Here is a 20,591-nt window from a genome sequence, read left to right on the forward strand (position 1 = left end):
ATGATTTATGTTTTTTTTATGGTTCTTGTTAAATGCTTACTAAGTGCTGGGCTAGACAAAAGCTAATCAGTTTGGACACAGTCCTTGTACCCGTGTGGGCTCACATTCTACCTAGGAAGGAGGTAGGATTTAATTCCCATTTTATAGATGGGGAACTGAGGCCCAGAGAAGTTAACTAACTTGCCCAAGGTCACACAGCAGACAAAGTGGCGGAACTTAGATTAGAACTCAGGTCATCTGACTTCAGGCCCAGGCTGTTTCCACAAGGCCACACTAGGCTGCTGCTTCTGAGTCTTGTTCTGTATGAAGTCAGAACTATCTCTCATTCCCATGATTGCCTTACCAGTGTGAATGGGATGACAAACCCATACTCTGAACTACGTTAGTTCATCAGTGAATCACCTCATCCCCCAAAGTCTGGGAAAATCCAAAAGAAGTTAAGTGAGGGCTGAGGAGATACTGAGTAAAAAAAAAAAAAAAAAAGATGACTTTCCCCTGAGGCTCTCAAATCAGTTTACACTCATCAAACAATGCTTGCAATATTCCTTTGGGTAAAGAAGTTTACAAATCAGTCAATCCATTGATCTCATTTGTTGAGCGTTTACTGTGTTCAGAGCACAGAGATGTAATGCCTTACCTAGAGTACATAGCAAGCAGTTGACAAAATTCAGGTTGAAAGGTGAGTCACAGTTGACAGGCTCAAGGCAATTGTGATTTTCAGCAGAGGCTCAGTGATGCAAAGAATTGCTGAGCAGTCACGAAAATGAGTAGCAGGGGAATCACGAAAATGAGTAGCAGGGGAAATAGAGCAGTTTCTCCTTGCTAACAGAAGGTGACTCAACCAGGATTAAAAACAGTGAAGAGAAAATACTTTGATATTGAATCAAAATTGCCTGTATTTCTCCCATCCTTCTCCCTGAATGAATTCAGCTCACCATCACCCCTACTTCATTTCTAACTGTGTATATGGTTAAACTCAGGCTTCCCTCTTCCCTCTGACAAATGCTTCTGGGGGTGACTTGACACCTGTCCACATGTTTTGTTTTGTTGTCTTTCTCCCTCTTCTAGACTGTGAGCCCATTGTTGGGTAGGAACTGTATATGTTGCCAACCTATACTTCCCAAGCACTTGGTACAGTGCTCTGCACACAGTAAGCGCTCAGTAAATATGATTGAATGAATGAATGAACTAGAATTTCATTGGTAAAGAAAGGGGAGCTGAGCAAAAGTGGATGGGATGAGGGGAAAATGGGAGGTGGTGGCAGTGGTGGAGAATTCATTTGGGGAGGTCAAATATGGGCTATTTTTAAATCGTTCACATTAGTCAGCTGAAATGGATCCCTTATTGATTGACGATCTCGGGCCATAGCAGGCTCTACTTAGCAACAGAACCTCTGAAAGTGTCTGAGCGCTAGGCTCACTCCCAGTTCAATGTTAAATCCATTAACCTAGATAATCTCTCCTGGGAAAATACGACTCCCTGACCTCCTAAATCCAGATCTTTTCCTTTTCCAGACTAGTTGAAGCAGCTGAGACAGAAAACTAAGCCTGTGAATTGCTTGAGCAATGACTTCCTAGCTCTGTGCTCGCTGCTTCCTGCTGTCAGTTTGGTTGGAAATACCCTCCACACCCACGCTCCCACAGTACCTGTACTTGGTACTTCTGCTTCTGAGCCTGCTCAGAGCCTGTTCAAGTTGCAGCAGGGTGAATGAAAACAGTCTGATAATGAAGTTGCCGATATTTTTGAAAACTCAAAAAAACCAATAAAAAGAATTTAGGTTGAGGGGAAATCTCTTATTTCTTTAAACGGAGCTTACTTGCCTAGATCGTAGAGTCTGATTGTAATCTAGGAATCGATCAATCAGTGATATTTATTAAGGGCTCATTGTGTGCACTGTATTAAGAGCATGGGAGACTATAATGCAACAGAGTTTGTAGACACATTCCCTTCCCACAGTGAGCTTGCAGTCTAGATGGGAAGACAGGTGATAAAACAAATTACAGATAGGTAAATAAGTGCTGTGGGGCTGAGAGTGGAGTGACTAAAGTGCTTATAAAGGGTACAGATCCAAGTGCACAGGTGATACAGAAGGGAGAAGGAGTAGAGGAAAAGAGGGCTTAATCAGGGAAGGCCTCTTGGAAGCGATGTGACCTCAATAAGGCTTGGAAGATGGGGAGAGTGGTGGTCTGTCAATATAAATCAATCAGTTAATCAATCATATTTATTGACTGTGTACTATGTACACTTAAACACTTGGAAGAGCAGAATACAGCAGAATTAGCAGACATTTTCCCTGCCATTAACAAGCTTACAGGTTATGAGCAAGGGAAGGAGTTCCAGGCCATAGGGAGGACGTGGGCAAGGAATTGGCAGCTAGATAGATGAGATGAAGATAATTCCTCATCATTTCTGGACAGATGTTGGAACCACCTCTATAACCCCACATGCTCTGGTAGCACCAAGGCAAATATCACCCCCAGGAAGCTGTCCATTATAGGATTGTGTTTCTGGGTAGAGGAGAGAGGTAACCCCCGAGATATCCAAAACAAGATCTGCCAGTCAGGCAACAACAATTTGTTGACATTTGGCTTGGGTTGTGACTCGACTCAGGAACAACATTCCAATTAGGTTCTTCACTGGGGAAAGAAAACAAAAACTGAGAGCCAAACTTAAATCTTGCTGAATTGTTTCAGTGTGTATCAGGCGGAATCTCACTGTGTGTCATTCAGCCACTCTCCTCAGAGACTCAGAACATTACGGCACTGGATACTGATAATAATAATAATAATAATGATGGCATTTGTTAAGTTCTTACTATGTGCAAAGCACTGTTCTAAGCACTGGGGTAGATACAAGGTCATCAGGTTGTCCCACGTGGGGCTCACAGTCTTAATCCCCATTTTACAGATGAGGTAACTGAGGCACAGAGAAGTTAAGAGACTTGCCCAAGGTCACACCGCTGACAATTGGCAGAGTTGGGATTTGAACCCATGACCTCTGACTCCCAAGCCCGTGCTCTTTCCATTGAGCCACGCTGCTTCTCTAATTGCCCTCTGCTCTGGATTGTTCATGAATGCTAGACTCATATGACTTACTGAGGAAAAGGGCTCTGCTCTTGGGTTGCCTAGGTAACTGAGGGCTTAAATATTAGGAAATAAGTGCGATGCAAAACTCAATCTGACCAGTAAACCTGAAGGTTATGTAGAAGATGGCATTTATCTCTTAAGGATCCACCTAAGCTGGAAACCTTTGGCTCATTTCTGGCCTGGTCAAATGCCTGAGTAGAATCCAGGGCCACAATGCTTGAGACCAGAGCCGATCCAAGACAGATTGGAAGTGCTCCTGGGCTGCACAGGAACTGACTTGGACCAAATTTCTCAGGGAAAGGGCAAGTGCTGTCCTGTGTGAGTAGTTGTCCAGCAGTGTAGAAGCAGTCTTCCCTGGGGAAATCCACCACATGACTATGGCACTGCCCTCTTTTGCCCCCAGAAGTGAAGCCCAGGTTCCTTGGCATCCAGGATGTATTTTCGTCCAGGGTCCATCAGCTAAAAAAATGCAGTGAGTGGCACCTCTGACCCCAAATGGCAAGAGGAAGTGCTGAGAGTTGGGGTGGGGGGAGAACTCAACTAAATCTAATCTGAATCCAGCAGTTGGGGTTGTGAGACTGACCAACCCAGTTCCAGAGGGTGGGGACCCTTGGGGGACTCACTCTAGGCCTGGTTTGGGCAGCAGGGAAGCCCTTTTTTTAAGTGGGCATTTGTTAAACACTTACTATGTGTCAATCACTGTCATAAACTCTGGGATAGCTGCAAGTTGATCAGGTTGGACACAGTCCCTGTCCCAGTGGGGCTCACAGTTTAAATTGAAGGAAGGAGGATTTAATCCTCATTTTACAGATGAGGAAATCTAGGCAAAGAGAGGTTAAATGACTTTCCCTTGGTGACACAGCAGCCAAATGGTAGAGCCAGGATTAGAATCCAGGTCTTCTGACTCTCAGGCCTGTACTCTTTCCACTAGGCTACACTGCTCCCCCTGTCACTTGGCAGATGACATGTGAAAAATAGTACCTTTCTCTGGGCAAAGGTCAATACCTGAGGTTTCAGAGAAAGGCCCTTTATAATAGATCTCCTACACTCTGCATAATGGGGGAAAGTCCTTCCTGACTCAGGAAGCATGAGACCAGATTATCCTTATCTTATTTTCCTCAACTGTAAAGATTAGGCATTATTTGTTAGTTGCTTCTGTGACTTAGCATGGCAGTCTATTTATCTGACATTGGAAGCCATTATTTTAGTTAGTTTCAGATTTTAAGGAACACATCTATCTCCTTTTCTGCCCCAGTTCCCCCCTCACCCCCTCGCCCAACTTATTCCTCTAAAATTTTGATTTTGGTATAGGAAAATGGAATTATCACCTCTCCCGAGAGATCTGGCAACACCATTGACCGATTTGGCAATTCTGGTGCTGATGCAATTGTCTCTAAAGTCTGAAAGTCCCAAAACAGAATGGATGAAAGCCTAACAGAAGGTGATAACCTGGATCCGTATCACTGTCTAAATTTATGTTACATTGTAAATGGAATGTACAGACTTAGTGCCACAGGATAGTCTTATTTGAAAAGATGAAATTCTATTTTAACATTCATAGGCTTTTCAGCTTGTGATCAGTCCTTTCTAGCAGATGAAATGACTAACAACTAATGCTTTTCATTCATCATTTACTCAGTTAACCATCATCATCAGAAAGGTACAAGATATTTGGCACTGGAGGAAATTCAGAACATTTGGTGGTGATTTTTTGTCTTGTTCAGAAAGGGACATACTCCCACGGGTTAGTCTCGGAATAACTTTTCTGTGAGTAAATTACATCTATTACAGCTGCAGTAGAAAGGAATGTATCTCGCAGAGTAAACTCCACAGTCCTGAGTGTTTAGTTCCGAATTGAGTATAAGTAACCTGTCTTTACCCACCTGAATTCTGCATTGACAACTGGGGAGTGGGAGAATACTGGAAATGCCCAAAATATGTGGAACTGTGGGCACGGAACATGTCTGCTTTCTCTATTGTATTGTACTCTCCCAAGTGCTTTAATACAGAGCTAGATACGTAGTAAGCGCTCAATAAATATCATTGATTTATTGATCAATTAATATGTGTAAGGATGAGTTGGGTGACTCAGAGGAAAGCTAACTCTCATTGACAATAAAAAGGGTCACAGACAGACGACTGAAAGGAGGCCTACCCCAGAACAGATTCTCCATGCCCTGAATATCTATGTGTGTATATGTGTGTGGGGTGGGTTGTTGTTTTTTTTTTTTTTTGTGTGTGTGTGTGTGTGTGTGTGTGTGTAGTCACTATGCTGGGAACTATCAACATAGCATTCAAAAGCAAGCCTTCTCTTAGAAATAGACACAGTCCTAATCAAAGCCAAAGCATTAGATCCACCGAAGTCAAGAAACCTGAATAAACAACCTCTACTATTACCAAGCCTTCTTTTAAAGCTTTATTGGAGTTACAGATCTGGGCTTCCTTAGCATTTCATTTAGATAGACAGACCACGCAGTTTAAAGGGAAGCACTAGAATGAAACTTCTCTCTTTAGACTTCACAATACCTTGTAATTCTGACCCACAAGATGCTGTGATCAGAACAACGTTAGGTGGGTGTCTGGCAAGCTCAAGGGTCCCAACTGAAGGAAAGTTACCAATGACTTAATGTCTGCCTAAAGGGCACGCTCCCATAGGGGCAATTTCTCGTCAATATTTGCACCAATGACCGCAGGGAGTGTCTTCTTCAAATCTGCTAAAACTTTGGAAGACAGAATAGAATTCAAATTCTAAAAAAAATGGTCCTACACATACGGGATGAAATTTACTAAGGACCAATGAAATGAACCCGGTAACAAAAACTCAGCAACGCAAAGATGCACTAGGCTTAAAGACAGCAGAAAATAATTGGGGGGTTCTTATTGAACCACAAGGTGAAGATGACTCGGAAATGTACTTGCCAATCTTTAAAGAGTTAACGGGGTACTGGAATGGGAGACAAGCAAGAACTGAGGTAATTGTTACTCTAAACTTGCATTGATCAGGACCTTATTAAAGCCTTGGAGTTCAGTTTTGGTTATCAAGTATTAAGAAAAGATGTGGAATAATTGGAGAGAGTCCAGAGAAGAGCAACAAAATTGGTTGGGAAATGAGGCCTCTGGGGAGAAGGTAAAGGAATGGAGGCGGTTTCCTTTGGAGAAGTGTACTCGGAGAGGTGACAACTCTTTTGCTGCCTATTGTGAGCTTTTTAGGAGAATGCAGGCCAATTATTTTCAGGGAGCTAAAAAAGAGGAAATAATCTTGAACCAAGAGAGTAGCAGGTGGAAGGAAGAAGTTTTTAAATTACCAGAACGATAAAACACAGCAATAAAATCTCAAAGGGTGTCTTCTTCCCTGAAGATCTTTATAAAAGAGAACAGGCAACCATCAGTTCTGGAGAGTTTAGTTCACTGCCTAGAGGCAGGTGGCTGGACAAAATGACCTTCCAATATCCCTTTCAATTTTATGACTCTATGACATGATACTGATAGCAATCAGGTGCAAAACAACCCCCTAGATCTGGTCCCTGCCCAATGGATTACTTGGCCTAGTGGAAAGAGAACTGGCCCAAGAGTCAGAGGACCAGAGTTCTAATCCCAGTTCACCCACTTTCCAGCTGCACGGCTTTGGAGAAATCATTAAACTCTGTGTTTCAGTTTCCATATCTGTAAGATGGGGACTAAATTCCTGTTCTCCCAACACTTTAGATAGTGAGCCCCTCATAGAACAGAGATTGTGTCCAACTTGATTACCTTGTATCTATCCCAGTGCTTAGTAGAATGCAGCAAAATTTTTAATAAATACTACAATTATTATCATATCATTATCATCATAGGCCACAGGTAGGCTCAAATAGGAAGAAAAGACAGACTGCTACAAAGAAGCCTGGGTCCTTCAAGATTCAATCATTCAATCATATGTAATGAGCCATTATTTTGTGCAGAACACTGTTTTGTGCAGAACAAAAAACTAGCTTAGACTGGGTCTGAATTCCCCCAGGAAATACAACTCCCTTCTTTGCTTGGGAGAGTACAACACAACAATAAACAGATATATTCCTTGCCCACAGTGAGCTGATTGCTGGGGATCAGTCCAAAAAGTGTTCTTGCCAGACTTTCAGAAATAAATGAACCTCAGGAAAGATTTTTAAAGAGAGGAGGCCAGGGGCTTGATGACTGGGAAATGGGGGAAAAGGTTAAGAGACGGAAAGTGAGTGCAAAGGGAAAGCATAGTGGCGGTAGCAGTATGAAAGACTTCCCTGCAGGGGCATGGAACCCTGTCTCTGAAGAAGGGGAAAGATTTTACAGAGTAGCAAAGGGAGAAGAGCAGAACCCGCAGCCCACTTTGGAAAGTAGCAGTTGGAGGAACAGAACTGGCCTGCTGCCTCTGACTAAACACCCTTTGTTTCTGTGAGATGATGCCAGAGCCAATGGTTAGAGAACAGGTTAAAGAGTGAAACGACCAGCTTGCCCAGTCATGGTTTTTTTAATAGTATTTGTTAAGCATTTACTATGTGGGACGCACCGTACTAAGCGCTGGGGTAGATATAAGCTAATCAGGTTAGTCACAGTCCATGTCCCACGTGGGGCTCTTCATCCCCATTTTACAGATGAGGTAACTGAGCACAGAGAAGTGAAGTGACTTGTCCGAGCTGACACAGCAGACAAGTGGCGGATTAGAATCCATGTCCTTCTGACTCCTAAGCTCCTGTTGCATACATTGGGCCACACTGCTTCTCGTGGTTGATTGACTGGAGGTTGGGAGAGTGGAGGGAGGTGGTGAAAGGGTAAAGGACCCAAAGGATAGGCAGTTATTTCTGAGCTGAGAAACCGTTTATCCATCTAAAGGAGCTGTTAAAGGTTCTCCCCACAATTGCTATCTAGAGCTTGTCTGCAGCACCACATCCTCTCTGGTGTGCTGGCTGGTGAGGAACAGCTCTGTCAACAAAAAACTAGCTTAGACTGGGTCTGAATTCCCCCAGGAAATACAACTCCCTTCTTCCTGGGAGGGGGAGGAAGAAAGGGAGGGGCCAACCACCCCCCATCAGTATTTCTTAAAGGCACAAGCCCTTTCAAACGACAAGGAGGTTTGGGGCTAAATCATCTAATCTGGGTTTTCACTTTCTTCGACCCAGCAGCAGAGTCAACAGTTACGATCATGTTATAATAATAATAATGATGGCATTTATTAAGTGCTTACTATGTGCAAAGCACTGTTCTAAGCTCTGGGGAAGTTACAAGGTGATCAGGTTGTCCCATATGGGGCTCACAGTCTTAATCCCCATTTCACAGATGAGGCAACTGAAGCACAGAGAAGTTAGGTGACTTGTCCAAAGTCACACAGCTGACAATTGGTGGAGCTGGGATTTGAACCCCTGACCTCTGACTCCAAAGCCCTTGCTCTTTCCACTGAGCCACGCTGCAGTTAGGAAACATCTGCTCAGGGAGGAAATATGTGGAGAAATCAGTAGGTGAAGCAATCACTGCAATTATCGGAAATCATTTAATCAGCCAATCAATGCTATTTATTGAGTGCTTTCTGTGTGCAGATCAGTGTACTAAGCACTTGAGAGAGGACAATACAGCAGAATTGGTAGACACGTTCCCTGCACACAATGAGATAAATGAAATGAATATGGGTGGTAAACTGCCCATTTCTTAGGCACCCAAATGACTTCTGGATATGGAACTCTAGTGCTCATTAATGAATCCAAAGCTGAATGATCCTTCAAGAAATGTTGTCCTTTCTGATGTTCTTCTAGAATGTCCTGAAATCCATGAATGCTGCAGGCAACTTCGTCAAGACTTTAGTACTCCAAAGCTTAGTACAGTACCTGGCACACAGTAAGTGCTTAACAAATACCATTAAAAAATGATTTTCAAAACATTAACAACTTAGCTCAATTAAATCTGAGATACCAGTTTCTCAAAATTCACTATCCAGGATACAGCAGTGGGAGAAACGTTCAATAGATATTCCAGTCCTGAGTGGGTCATCTGCAATAATTGGGAATGTGGGATCTTTCCAAGGTTGAAACTAATAGAGGTATGTGTGTCCCACCAATGTTATGTCAAGGAGGCTCACAATTCTGTGAGACAGTTAGGCACTAAGTGCTAGTATTTCTAATTAAAACTCGGTAAAGAAACAAAAGCTGCAGACTGTTTGCATATAGCAAACGTCTTCTTTTCCAGCTCATCGATTTTCTCTTCAGGCCTTGAAGATCTTGGCCAGAATATTATAACAGTGCTTGGCACATAGTAAGTGCTTAACAAATACCATGATCATCATGAAGCAATTGGGCATTAGAGTGAATTGTTAAAGACCATTTAGTAAATTAGAAGTAGAAAGTGAGCGTCTATTGATTTGAAGATTTTACATATTGTTCTTCTGATCTCCCCAGTCAAAAGATTCCGATGGCTAACCATAGTCCTCAATGCATTAAGCAGAAACTCCTGACCACTGGCTACTTATCTATTCTCTTCTCTCACTATATCCCAGTTCACAACCCTCATTCCACTTACACTAAGCTACTCACTCACCTCACTCTTGTAACTCTCTTACTGGAATCCCCCTTCACATCTGCCAGACCACAGATCTCTGCATTGTCAAAGCCCCTTTGAATTAATTATGACACCTATTAAGTGCTCCCTATGTGCTCAGAGATGGAGCAGATTCAACATTATTAGATTTGACACAGTCCCTGTCCAACACAGAGATCACCCTCTCCTGTATCCACATTTTATAGGATGAGAAAATCGAGGCTCAGAGAGTTCAAGTGACTTGCCCAAAGTCACACAGTGGACCAGTGGTAGAGCTGGGATTAGAACTAAGTACTGTGGTTTCCTGGCTCCCAGTCCTGTCCTGTTTTTACTAGACCATGCTGTCTTCACGATTACCAAATCACATCTCTTCCAGGAAGTCTTCTCTGATTAATTTCTTCACTCTTACTCTAGCACTATGCTTACATATTTGCAACCACCTGTGGCCCTTTTATACATAATACTATTACTTAAGCACTGATTTAAATGTCCACTTTAATTCCGCCACGTATCTGAAAATTATTTTTCAGAATGTAAGCCTTCAGGGGCAGAGATAAATTCTACCAACTCTGTTGTACTTTCCCATGTGCAATCAATGAAAACTACTGGGTGATCATAAATCCAGAATTCTATAATCCCCCAGGTGTCATTTCAATTAAGTTCTACAAGTTTGGGAGGATGTGAGTTATTAAACCTAACTAGTAAAATACCTTTGGATATCTGATAAGTACCTGAACCATTTCTTTTCCTCATTCCATCAAACAACATTATTTATTGAACACTTACTTTGTGCCTGGACTAAGCGCTTGGGGAAGTTATAATAATAATAATAGTAACAATAATAATAATAATAATGGTATTTGTAAAGCACTTACTATGTGCCAAGCACTGATCTAAGTGCTGAGGTAGATACAAGGTTATCAGGTTGTCCCACATGGGGCTCACAGTCTTCATCCCCATTTTACAGATGAGGTAACTGAGGCCCAGTGAAGTGAAATGACTTGCCCAAAGTCACACAGCTGACAAGTGACAGCTGGGAATAGAACCCACGACCTCTGACTCCCAAGCCCGGGCTCTTTCCGCTAAGCCTCTTAGGTTGTCAAGTAAGCAGGACATTTTTTGCATGAAGCTCATGAGCATAAAGTTCCTCTCTGATCTCCCATCCTCCTGTCTCTCCCCACTTCAGTCTATATTTCACACTGCTGCCCAGATTATCTTTGTGCAGAAATGTTCTGGGCATGTTACCCCCCTCCTCAAAAATCTCCAGTGGCTACCAGCCAACCTGCTAATCAAGCAAAAACTCTTCACTCTTGGCTTCAAGGCTGTCCATCACCTCACCCCCTCCTACCTCACCTCCCTTCTCTCCTTCTACAGCCCACCCCGCACCCTCCACTCCTCTGCTGCTAACCTCCTCACTGTACCTCGTTCTTACCTGTCCCGCCGTCGACCCCCAGCCCACGTCCTCCCCCTGGCCTGGAATGCCCTCCCTCTGCACATCCACCAAGCTAGCTCTCTTCCTCCCTTCAAAGCCCGACTGAGCACTCACCTCCTCCAGGAGGCCTTCCCAGACTGAGCCCCCTTTTTCCTCTCCTCCTCCCCACCCCCCCACCCTACCTCCTTCCCCTCCCCACAGCACCTGTATATATGTTTGTACAGATTTATTACGCTATTTTACTTGTACATATTTACTATTCTATTTATTTTGTTAATGATGTGCATCTAGCTTTATTTCTATTTATTCTGATGACTTGACACCTGTCCACATGTTTTGTTTTGTTGTCTGTCTCCCCCTTCTAGACTGTGAGCCTGTTGTTGGGTAGGGACCCTCTCTATATGTTGCCAACTTGTACTTCCCAAGAGTTTAGTACAGTGCTCTGCATACAGTGAGTGCTCAATAAATATGAATGAATGAATGAAGCAAAGGTCTCCTTTTTTAATGTCAACATGTGTTTTCATGAAGCCAGCATGATCTCGGCCCTCAGGGAAATTACAGTCTAATGGGGAAAATAGACACTAAAATACATTACAGATAGGAAGAGCCAAAGTCATGAAATTTCCATTAATTCAATCATTCAAGAAATCATTCAAGTGTACTTGTTGAGCACTTACTCTTTTACTCTTTTCAGAGTCTTGTACTAAGTACCGGGAGAGCGCATATGAGATATACTATCAGTCAAGCAATCAATGGTATTTATTGAGCACTTACTGTGTGCAGAACATTGTACCAAGCACTTGGGAAAGTACAGTACAAACAACAGAGTTGTTAGACACGTTTGCTGCCCACGACAAGTAGACATGACCACTGTCCTCAAGGAGCATACCATTTAGAGGGACAGATACTAAAATATGCTTCAGTTAAGGAGAAGCAATTGATAGGTACATAAGAACAGGTTGCATCCTCCCCTGACATGCCTGCTCCGCCAGCCCCTGGCCCGGGTCCTGAAATTTTCCAATTGTTGCTGGGTTTCTGGCCGGCACACTGTGATTTTTAGCATTGCCCATGCTTGAGTATTGTAAATCTGCCTTTGAGTGATATTGGCTAGGATCCCAGACCAGCAGGGACCAGACTTTGTTCTTTCCAGTTTTCTTTAGACAGTGGGACTATGGGGTCTAATAAATACATGTCCAATACTGTGCAAGCAGACCTCCGTGGATTGATCGTTTGCCCCAAGGGACAATCCAGGAGTGAAACTGACCTGTTCTGGAACTTTGGGGTGGGCAGAGGTTCCTTCCAGTCAGGATGCAATCAAGGATCAAGATTGATGCAGAACTTTAGCCTTGCTACACCAGTTCCTGGCCATTTCCTGGGGGAAGAAGCACGGCCTAATACAGAGCATGGGCGTAGGAGTCAGAAGGACTCCCAGGATTAAAACCCCAGCTCTGCCACTTGCCTGCTGTGTGACCTTGGACAAGTTACTCCACTTCTCTGGACTTCAATTCCCTCATCTGTAAAATGGGGATTAAGACTGTGAGCCCCATGTGGGACAGGGACTGTGTCTAAACTGATTAGCATCTATTTACCCCAGGGCTTAGAATGGTGCTTGACAACTAGTAAGCACTTAACAAATACCATCATCATCACCACCATCACTTTTCTCTGTCAGTCGGGCACTATATCACAGGTGGTAGCAGCCAGGATCTCAGGTAAATCTACTGCGGTGGATGAGAGTTATTTAAGCAGTTATTTACCTCTTAAATTTCTCCCCCCCAGACTGAACTTCTTAATCACTGGTTTCAATCAATCAGTTGATCAGATGTATTTAATGAGCGCTTACTGTATACAGAGTGCTGTACTCAGCTCTTGGGAGAGTATGATAGTATAACAGAGTAGGTAGAGTTCGTTCCGGGAATTGTAGTAGCAGTAGTCATAGTAATAATAGTAGTAGAATTTATCGAGCATCCATTTGTCCATTGTACTAGGCACTTGGGAAATACAGATTAAGGAACTGATACTTCCCTGCCCACGGGGAGCCTACACTAACAAGGAGACAGACATAAAAGTATTTACAGTTAGAGTGGCCAAAGTAAATAATTGAGCAAACCCGTAATTATGACTACTCAGGAGGGTGAAAGTACAAAGGTGCAGAGTGGCTAAAGGGATGATATGGCACAGGATGCTGGGAAAGCTTGTTGGGTGGAGGTGGGATTTTTGGAGGGCCTTGAATGTGGGGAGAGCTGTGGTCTGTCTGATGTGGACAGGGAGGGAATTCCAAGTCAGGGGAACAGTGTGAGTGGAGGTGGAAGAGTTGAGAGTCCAGAGTGAGATATAGCTTGGAAGAAACAAAAGCAGGAAGTTGGGGAATAGCAGGTGAAGAGACCAAGTAGATAAAGATGGGGTTAGATAATGGAAAGACTTGAAGCAAATCGTTGGGAGGTTTCGTCTAATCCAGAGGGACACGGGCAGGTTTTGAGGAAATGAAGCTGTGGACCAAGTGATGATGGGGTGGTTCTGTCTTAACATCTCCAGAATTCTCCTCTTCCTCTCCATCCAAACTGCTACCATGCTGATCTAAGCACTTGCCATATTCCATCTTGACTACTGCATCAGGCTCCTTGTTGATCTACCTGCCTCCAGCCTATCCCCTCTTCAGTCCATCCTTCACGCTACTGCCCAGATCATTTTTCTTAAAAAAACCTTTCTGCAACCGTCTCCCCGCTCCCCAGGAACTTCTAACGGTTGCCCATCCATCTCTCCATCAAGTAGAAATTCCTCATTAATGGCTTTAAGACAGTTAATCAGCTCTTCCCCCCCTCTCCCTTGCTCCTCTCCCACTACAACCCAACCCCCACACTTCACTCTTCTAATACCACCAAGACCTTGCCCACACCTTCCCTCCTGCCTCGAACACCCCTACCTTTTCCCCACCACTCTCCCCATCTTTAAAGATTTACTAAAATCACATCTCCTCAGGAAGATGAGTCTCTCATCTCTCTCTCATCTCTCCTCCCTGTTTCCCACTCCCTTCTTTTTCACCTATGCAGTTGATTCATACCCGCTAAGCACTTAATTACTTACTCCTTCCCTCCACCCAGTCATAGCACTTATGTGCATATACTTATACTCAGTTACTTCCCTTATAATAATACTACTACTAATAATAATAATAATTCTGGTATTTGTTAAGTGCTTACTATGGGCCAAGCACTGTTCTAAGTGCTGGGGTAAATACAGGGTAATCAGATTGCCCCAAATGGGGCTCACAGTCTTAATCTCCATTTCACAGATGAGGTAACTGAGACACAGAGAAGTTAAGTGGCTTACCCAAGGTCACACAGCAGAGAAGTGGCGGAGCCGAGATTAGAACCCACATCCTCTGACTCCCAAGCCCGAGCTCTTTTCACTAAGCCATGCTGGTTGTCTTATTTGTAATTGATCTTAGTGTCTGTCTCACCTCCTAGAAAGTAAACTTCTCCAGGACAGGGATCGTACCTATTTACATTATTATATTTTCCCAAGTGCTGAGTATAGAAAGTCCTCAATAATCATCATTGATTGATTGACTGAGCTTTGTATAAGAAGCACTAATTCACAAAGTAATGAAATATACAAATCCTTAAGGATATTTCTCTTCCTTTTCACATGCAAATATATTTAAGGGAAGTACCCTATTGGATGAATAATGAAGCTGAAAAGTGTCAACTATCAAATGGGATAAAACATTCTTGAAAGTACCACTGCCATCAAGATCCCCAGAGTTCTGTGCTTCTGACCAAGCAAAGGCCTATAGGGAAAGGATCTTTGAAGGAAGTTAATTTCTAGACAGGATAAGCAAATAGCTACAAATGTACATGCCAAGGTGGCCAAGTCCCAGTGACCAAAAGACTTAAGCCAAACACATTACATGACTGGAAGCTGCAGATCAAAATAAAATTATTTCAATCCAAATGCAGAGCAGGGGTTCTGGAGTTGGGGGCAAGGAGGTGGTGGGGATTATTCATTCATTCATTCATTCAGTTGTGTTTATTGAGCACTTACTGTGTGCAGAGCACTGTACTAAGTGCTTGGGAAGTACAAGTCAGCAACATATAGAGAAGGTCCCTACCCAACAATGGGCTCACAATCTAGAAGGGGGAGACAGACAACAAATCATGTAGACAGGTGTCAAAATCATCAGAACAAATAGAATTACAGCTATATGACTATGGCAGAGAGCAGACGTTCTGGCTGGGGGGATAGGTGTGGGTGAGTGGTGTAGAGGAGGCATTCTGGTAGTAGAGGGACAAAGAGAGGAGCATTTCAGGGATGGGGGCAAGATGCGGGTTGGCTGCCTGAGTGGAGAAGCAGGCATTCGATCTGGTGGGTCAGTAATGGGGGTGAATGATGGGGAGTAGATATTCTGGCTGGTAGAACAGAATGGGAGGGGTGGGTCGTGGAGAGGAGACATGCTGATGGTGGAGTGAATGGTGGAGCACGTGCTTTGGCTGATGGGACTGGAGTTGCGGGGTGAGTGGTGGAGGGGAGGCATTCCAGTTGGCAGGACAATCCTGGGGTTGGGTGGAGGGAGGTGTGTGTGGAGAACAGGGATTCCAGCTGGCAGCAGAGCAGGGGGGAGTGGTGGACAGGTTGTATTCTGGCCGGCAGGATGGGGCAGGGTGGGAGTGGTGGACAGCAGGCACTCTGGCTGGCAGCAGGGCCCGGGGGAGTGGTGGACCGAAGGCATTCCAGCTGTAAGGACAGTGTGGGAGTAAGTGGTGAACCCGGAGAATTCCAGCTGGCAGGACAGGGAGGGGAGTGGATGGTGGAGTGCAGGTGTTCTGGCTGGGAGGACAGGAGTTGGGGAGTGAGTGGTGAAGAGGATGCATTCTGGGGACAGGGAGTCAGAAGGACATGGGTTCTAGTCGTGGGAAGCAGCGTGGCTCAGTGGAAAGAGCCAGGGCTTTGGAGTCAGAGGTCATGGGTTTGAATCCCAGCTCCAGTACATGTCTGCTGTGTGACCTTGGGCAAGTCACTTAACTTCTCTGAGCCTCAGTTACCTCATCTGTAAAATGGGGATTAAGACTGTGAGCCCCCTGTGGGACAACCTGATCACCTTGTAACCTCCCCAGCGCTTAGAACAGTGTTTTGCATACAGTAAGCGCTTAACAAATCCTATTATTATTATTATTCTTATTCTTATTATTATTATTATTATTATTAGTCCTGGCTCCACCACCCATCTGCTATGTCACCTTGGGCAAAAAGCGGCATGGCTTAGTGGATAGAGCACAGGACTGGGAGTCAGAAGGTCATGGGTTCAAATTCTACTCTGCCACTTGTCTGCTGTGTGACCTCAGGCAAGTCAATTCACTTCTCTGTGCCTCAGCTACCTCATCTGTAAAATGGGGATTGAGACTGTGAGCCCCATGTGGGACAGGGTCTGTGTACAGCCCAATTTGTTTGTAACCACCCCAGGGCTTAGTACAGTACCTGGCACATAGTAAGTACATAACAAATGCCACAATTACTATTATTAAATCACTTAACTTCTCTGTGCCTCAATTACCTCAACTGTTAAATGGGGATTAAGATTGTGTGCCTCATGAGGGACATGGATTGTGTCCATGTCTGATTATCCTGTCACCTGTCTCCATGTTTTGTTTTGTTGTCTGTCTCCTAACCCTAACCCAGTCTGATTATCTTGTATTACCCCAGCACTTAGAACAGTGCCTGACACATAGTAACATGTTTTGTCACCTGTTTCCATGTTTTGTTTCGTTGTCTATCTCCCCCTTCTAGACTGTGAGATCGCTGTTGGGTAGGGACCATCTCTACATGTTGCTGAATTGTACTTCCCAAGCGCTTAGTACAGTGCTCTGCACATAGTAAGCGCTCAATAAATACGATTGAATGAATGAATGAAAGTAAGCCCTTAACAAATTCCATAAAAAAAAGAAAGGGTTGGAGTAGGCATTCCATCTGGTGGGGCAGGGAGGTGGAAAAGGGGAGTAGGGGTAGTGGAAGAGAGAGGGGGAGGCTGCTGAGGCAGGGCCCTGCCACACCATCCCCAAAAGGCCTGGAAGGTCTTGTACTTCCCAAGCGCTTAGTACAGTGCTCTGCACACAGTAAGCACTCAATAAATACGATTGATTGATTAAAATACGATTGATTGATTGATTGGAAGAGGACCACCCTGGTGCCAGCCACTGCTGGGGGGGAAAAATCATAAACATGAAAGCATATTCATTCAATCATATTTATTGAGTGCTTACTGTGTGCAGGGCACTGTACTGAGCTCTTGGGAAAGTACAATACAATAATAAACAGACACATTACCTGCCCAAAGTGAGTTTACAGTCTAGAGGAAGTGTGTGGGCAGCCATATGACAAAGGCTTAGCTGAAAGAGGAGTCAGAGGTCATGGGCTCTAATCCTGTCTCTGTCATGTCAGCCGTGTGACTTTGGGCAAGTCACTTAACTTCTCTGTGCCTCAGTTCCTTCATCTGTAAAATGGGGATTAAGATTGTGAGCCCCACGTGGGACAACCTGATCACCTCATATTCTCCCAGTGCTTAGAACTGTGCTTTGCACATAGTAAGCACTTAACAAATACCATCATTATCATTATTATTAAAGAGCCTATTAAGACTGGCTCATGAGCTACCTTCTGGCCACCCTGGCCATGATTGCATGTGTACCCATAATCACTTATATAGAAAATGTTAAATTTACAGAGCAACTAAGGCAATTACCAAGATTGTTTTTCTGAATAAGACAGAACAACTAGCACTATTTTATTCAGAAAAACAGTCTTGGTAATAACAGGGAAAATGTAACTTATTTGGTGCAAAATAATTGTGGTATTTGTTAAGCTCTTACTGCGTGCCAGGTACTGTATTGAGCACTGGGGTGCATACCAGAAAATCAGGTTGGACACAGTCCCTGTCCTACATGGAGCTCACAGTCTCAATCCCCACTTTACGGATAAAGTAACTGAGGTACAGAGAAAAGAAGTGACTTGCCCAAGGTCACACAGCAGACATGTGGCAGAGCCAGAATTGGAACCAATGACCTTCTGAATCCCAGGCCCATGCTCTATCCACTAGGCATGCTGCTAAAACCACCCCAGGGATTTATTTCTCCCCATTTCAAAAATCATGGTTTTTTACAGTAAATCTATTTCTGGCTGGTTCGGAAAAGCCATGCTATGCCACATGAATAGAGTTAAATTTGAATCACTAGTCAGTAACATTAAATGGTTCTCGAAATTTCATGATCAATATTAGCAGACATCATTTCCTACAAATGACCAGTCTTTAAAAACCTTCTAATGCAAACAAGGAAGCTTACTCATGTTCCAATCTTTGTTCAACTGGAATACGCATACAGGATCACATTTCCTTCAGGAACTGTGTACTCTTAGGTACTTACCTTAGCTGCAGTAATAAAGGCTCAGGCAGAATCCTTCTTTTCTCAAATCAGCGGAGGGGACGTTGAGCAATCTCTGGTCTCTAACAAACATCCCTGGGATCTGACAGTTTCTGATTCTTACTGGGGTTCTTTATGAGTTAAACCCTGGGCACAAGCTTGTATTTGTAATTTTAATAACAATTATTATTATTATATTTATTAATCACTTACCATCTGCCAAACACTGTAATAATAATAATAATGGTACTTGTTAAGCACTTACTGTCTTCCAAGCACTGTTCTAAGCACTGGGGTAGATACAAGTTAATCAGGTTGGCCACAGTCCCTGTCCCACATGGGGCTCACGCTCTTAATCCCCATTTTACAGATGAGGTGACTGAGGCCCAGAGAAGTGAAGGTCACAGAGCAGACATGTGGCAGTGCTGGGATTAGAACCCAGGTCCTTTTGACTCTCGGGTCCATGCTCTATCCACTAAGCCACGCTGCTTCTGTACTAAGCGCCAGGGTAGGTACAAGTTATTAGGGTTCACATGGGACTGAATGGCAGTGAATACTGGAGGATTCGTTTTTGAAAACAAATTGAGCACTTTTCTTCTAGATCGTTCGTAGCCGGCACCTTAGAAGAATTGGGAGAATTTATATTTGAACATTACTGTACAGATAAAGTATATCTGAAATTCAAAGAAATGAAGTGACTTATCCAAAGTCACACATCTGGTCAAGTGCAGAGAGATAAAAGATTCAGTCTTGCTGGCTAGCTACTAAATTACAAGATTTCTCATCACGATAGCTGCACCTGTTAAGCAATTAGCTACCAAATCTTATAACTGAAGTGTTACCATCACCACCACCACCAAACGTTTACCAAGTGTTCATGGCGCTTCAGAGTGAGACTGAAGAGAGCAAATGGTAAGCGCTTAATAAATGCCATTAAAAAAAATCTGAAAAAGACAGTGTACAAAAAACTGGGGCATTTGATTTTTTCAATAATAGCTTCCTTCAGTGCAAAGTTATGATGAGACTCCATTGCAGAAAATGAAATCATCTTAAAGCCATCCACTAAACTGTAAGCTTGTTATGAGCAGGGAGCATATCTGCTATTTCTGTTGTACTGCACTCTCCCAAACACTTAGTACACTTCCCTACACATAGTAAGGGCCTCTGCAGTGCTGTCATTGAGCTGTTACCTCATCTGTAGTACGGCGATTAAGACTCTGAGTCTCATGTAGGACATGGACTGTGCCTAACCTGATTAGCTTGTATCTACTCCATTACTTAGTATAGTGCCTGACATGTAATAAGCACTTAACAAATACCTCCTTCCCACAAAAAATAAAAAGCATCCTTGCTTCTGTCAGTTCTGCTGGTGCTTGGGAAAAGAAAGCGAGTGAGAGTGAGAGAGTGAGAAAGAGAGAGCGAGAAAGAGAGAGAGTGAAAGAGAGAGAGAGTGTGTGTATGTGTGTTCCAGATAGTTCATGCATTTCATCTATATAACAACCCCACTGTGCCTCAAGAGATCCTGTGCTACTTACTGTACAGTGGTCTGAGCTCTGAATAGGCTACCTGCATGGCCCTAGGCTGAGCGGGGGAGGAGGAAGGGGTGAAAAAACCATTGAGGCAGCTGTGCAGCCCAGATTGCATCCCCACAGCCTTACACTCATCAGTTGAAAGTTGTGTTCTATACTTACTTCCTTAAGAATTAGGTGCTTTACAGTATTACTTAATCTGCTGTGAAGCATTTTCCCATCACCTTACCCGCTTCTCTAGGCCGCATCTCCGTGAGGTTATAAGGTTGTCATCCATATCAGTGACCTTACCTCTCTCTCCCACAGGGCAGATTTGTCCTAACCCAAGGAGGGAAATCTCCAGGTTTGCAAGCCCGAGGGCAAATCTTACCTGTCCCGCTCCTAGAATGCTCTCCCTTCGCACATCCACCAAGCTAGCTCCCTTCCTCCCTTCAAAGCCCTACTGAGAGCTCACCTCCTCCAGGAGGCCTTCCCAGACTGAGCCCCCTTTTTCCTTTCCTCCTCTCCCCCCACCCTACCTCCTTCCCCTCCCCACAGCACCTGTATATATGTTTGTACAGATTTATTACTCTATTTATTTTACTTGTACATATTT

The sequence above is a fragment of the Tachyglossus aculeatus genome, chromosome 2 (genome assembly GCF_015852505.1).
Source record: "Tachyglossus aculeatus isolate mTacAcu1 chromosome 2, mTacAcu1.pri, whole genome shotgun sequence".
Taxonomy (NCBI): Eukaryota; Metazoa; Chordata; class Mammalia; order Monotremata; family Tachyglossidae; genus Tachyglossus; species Tachyglossus aculeatus.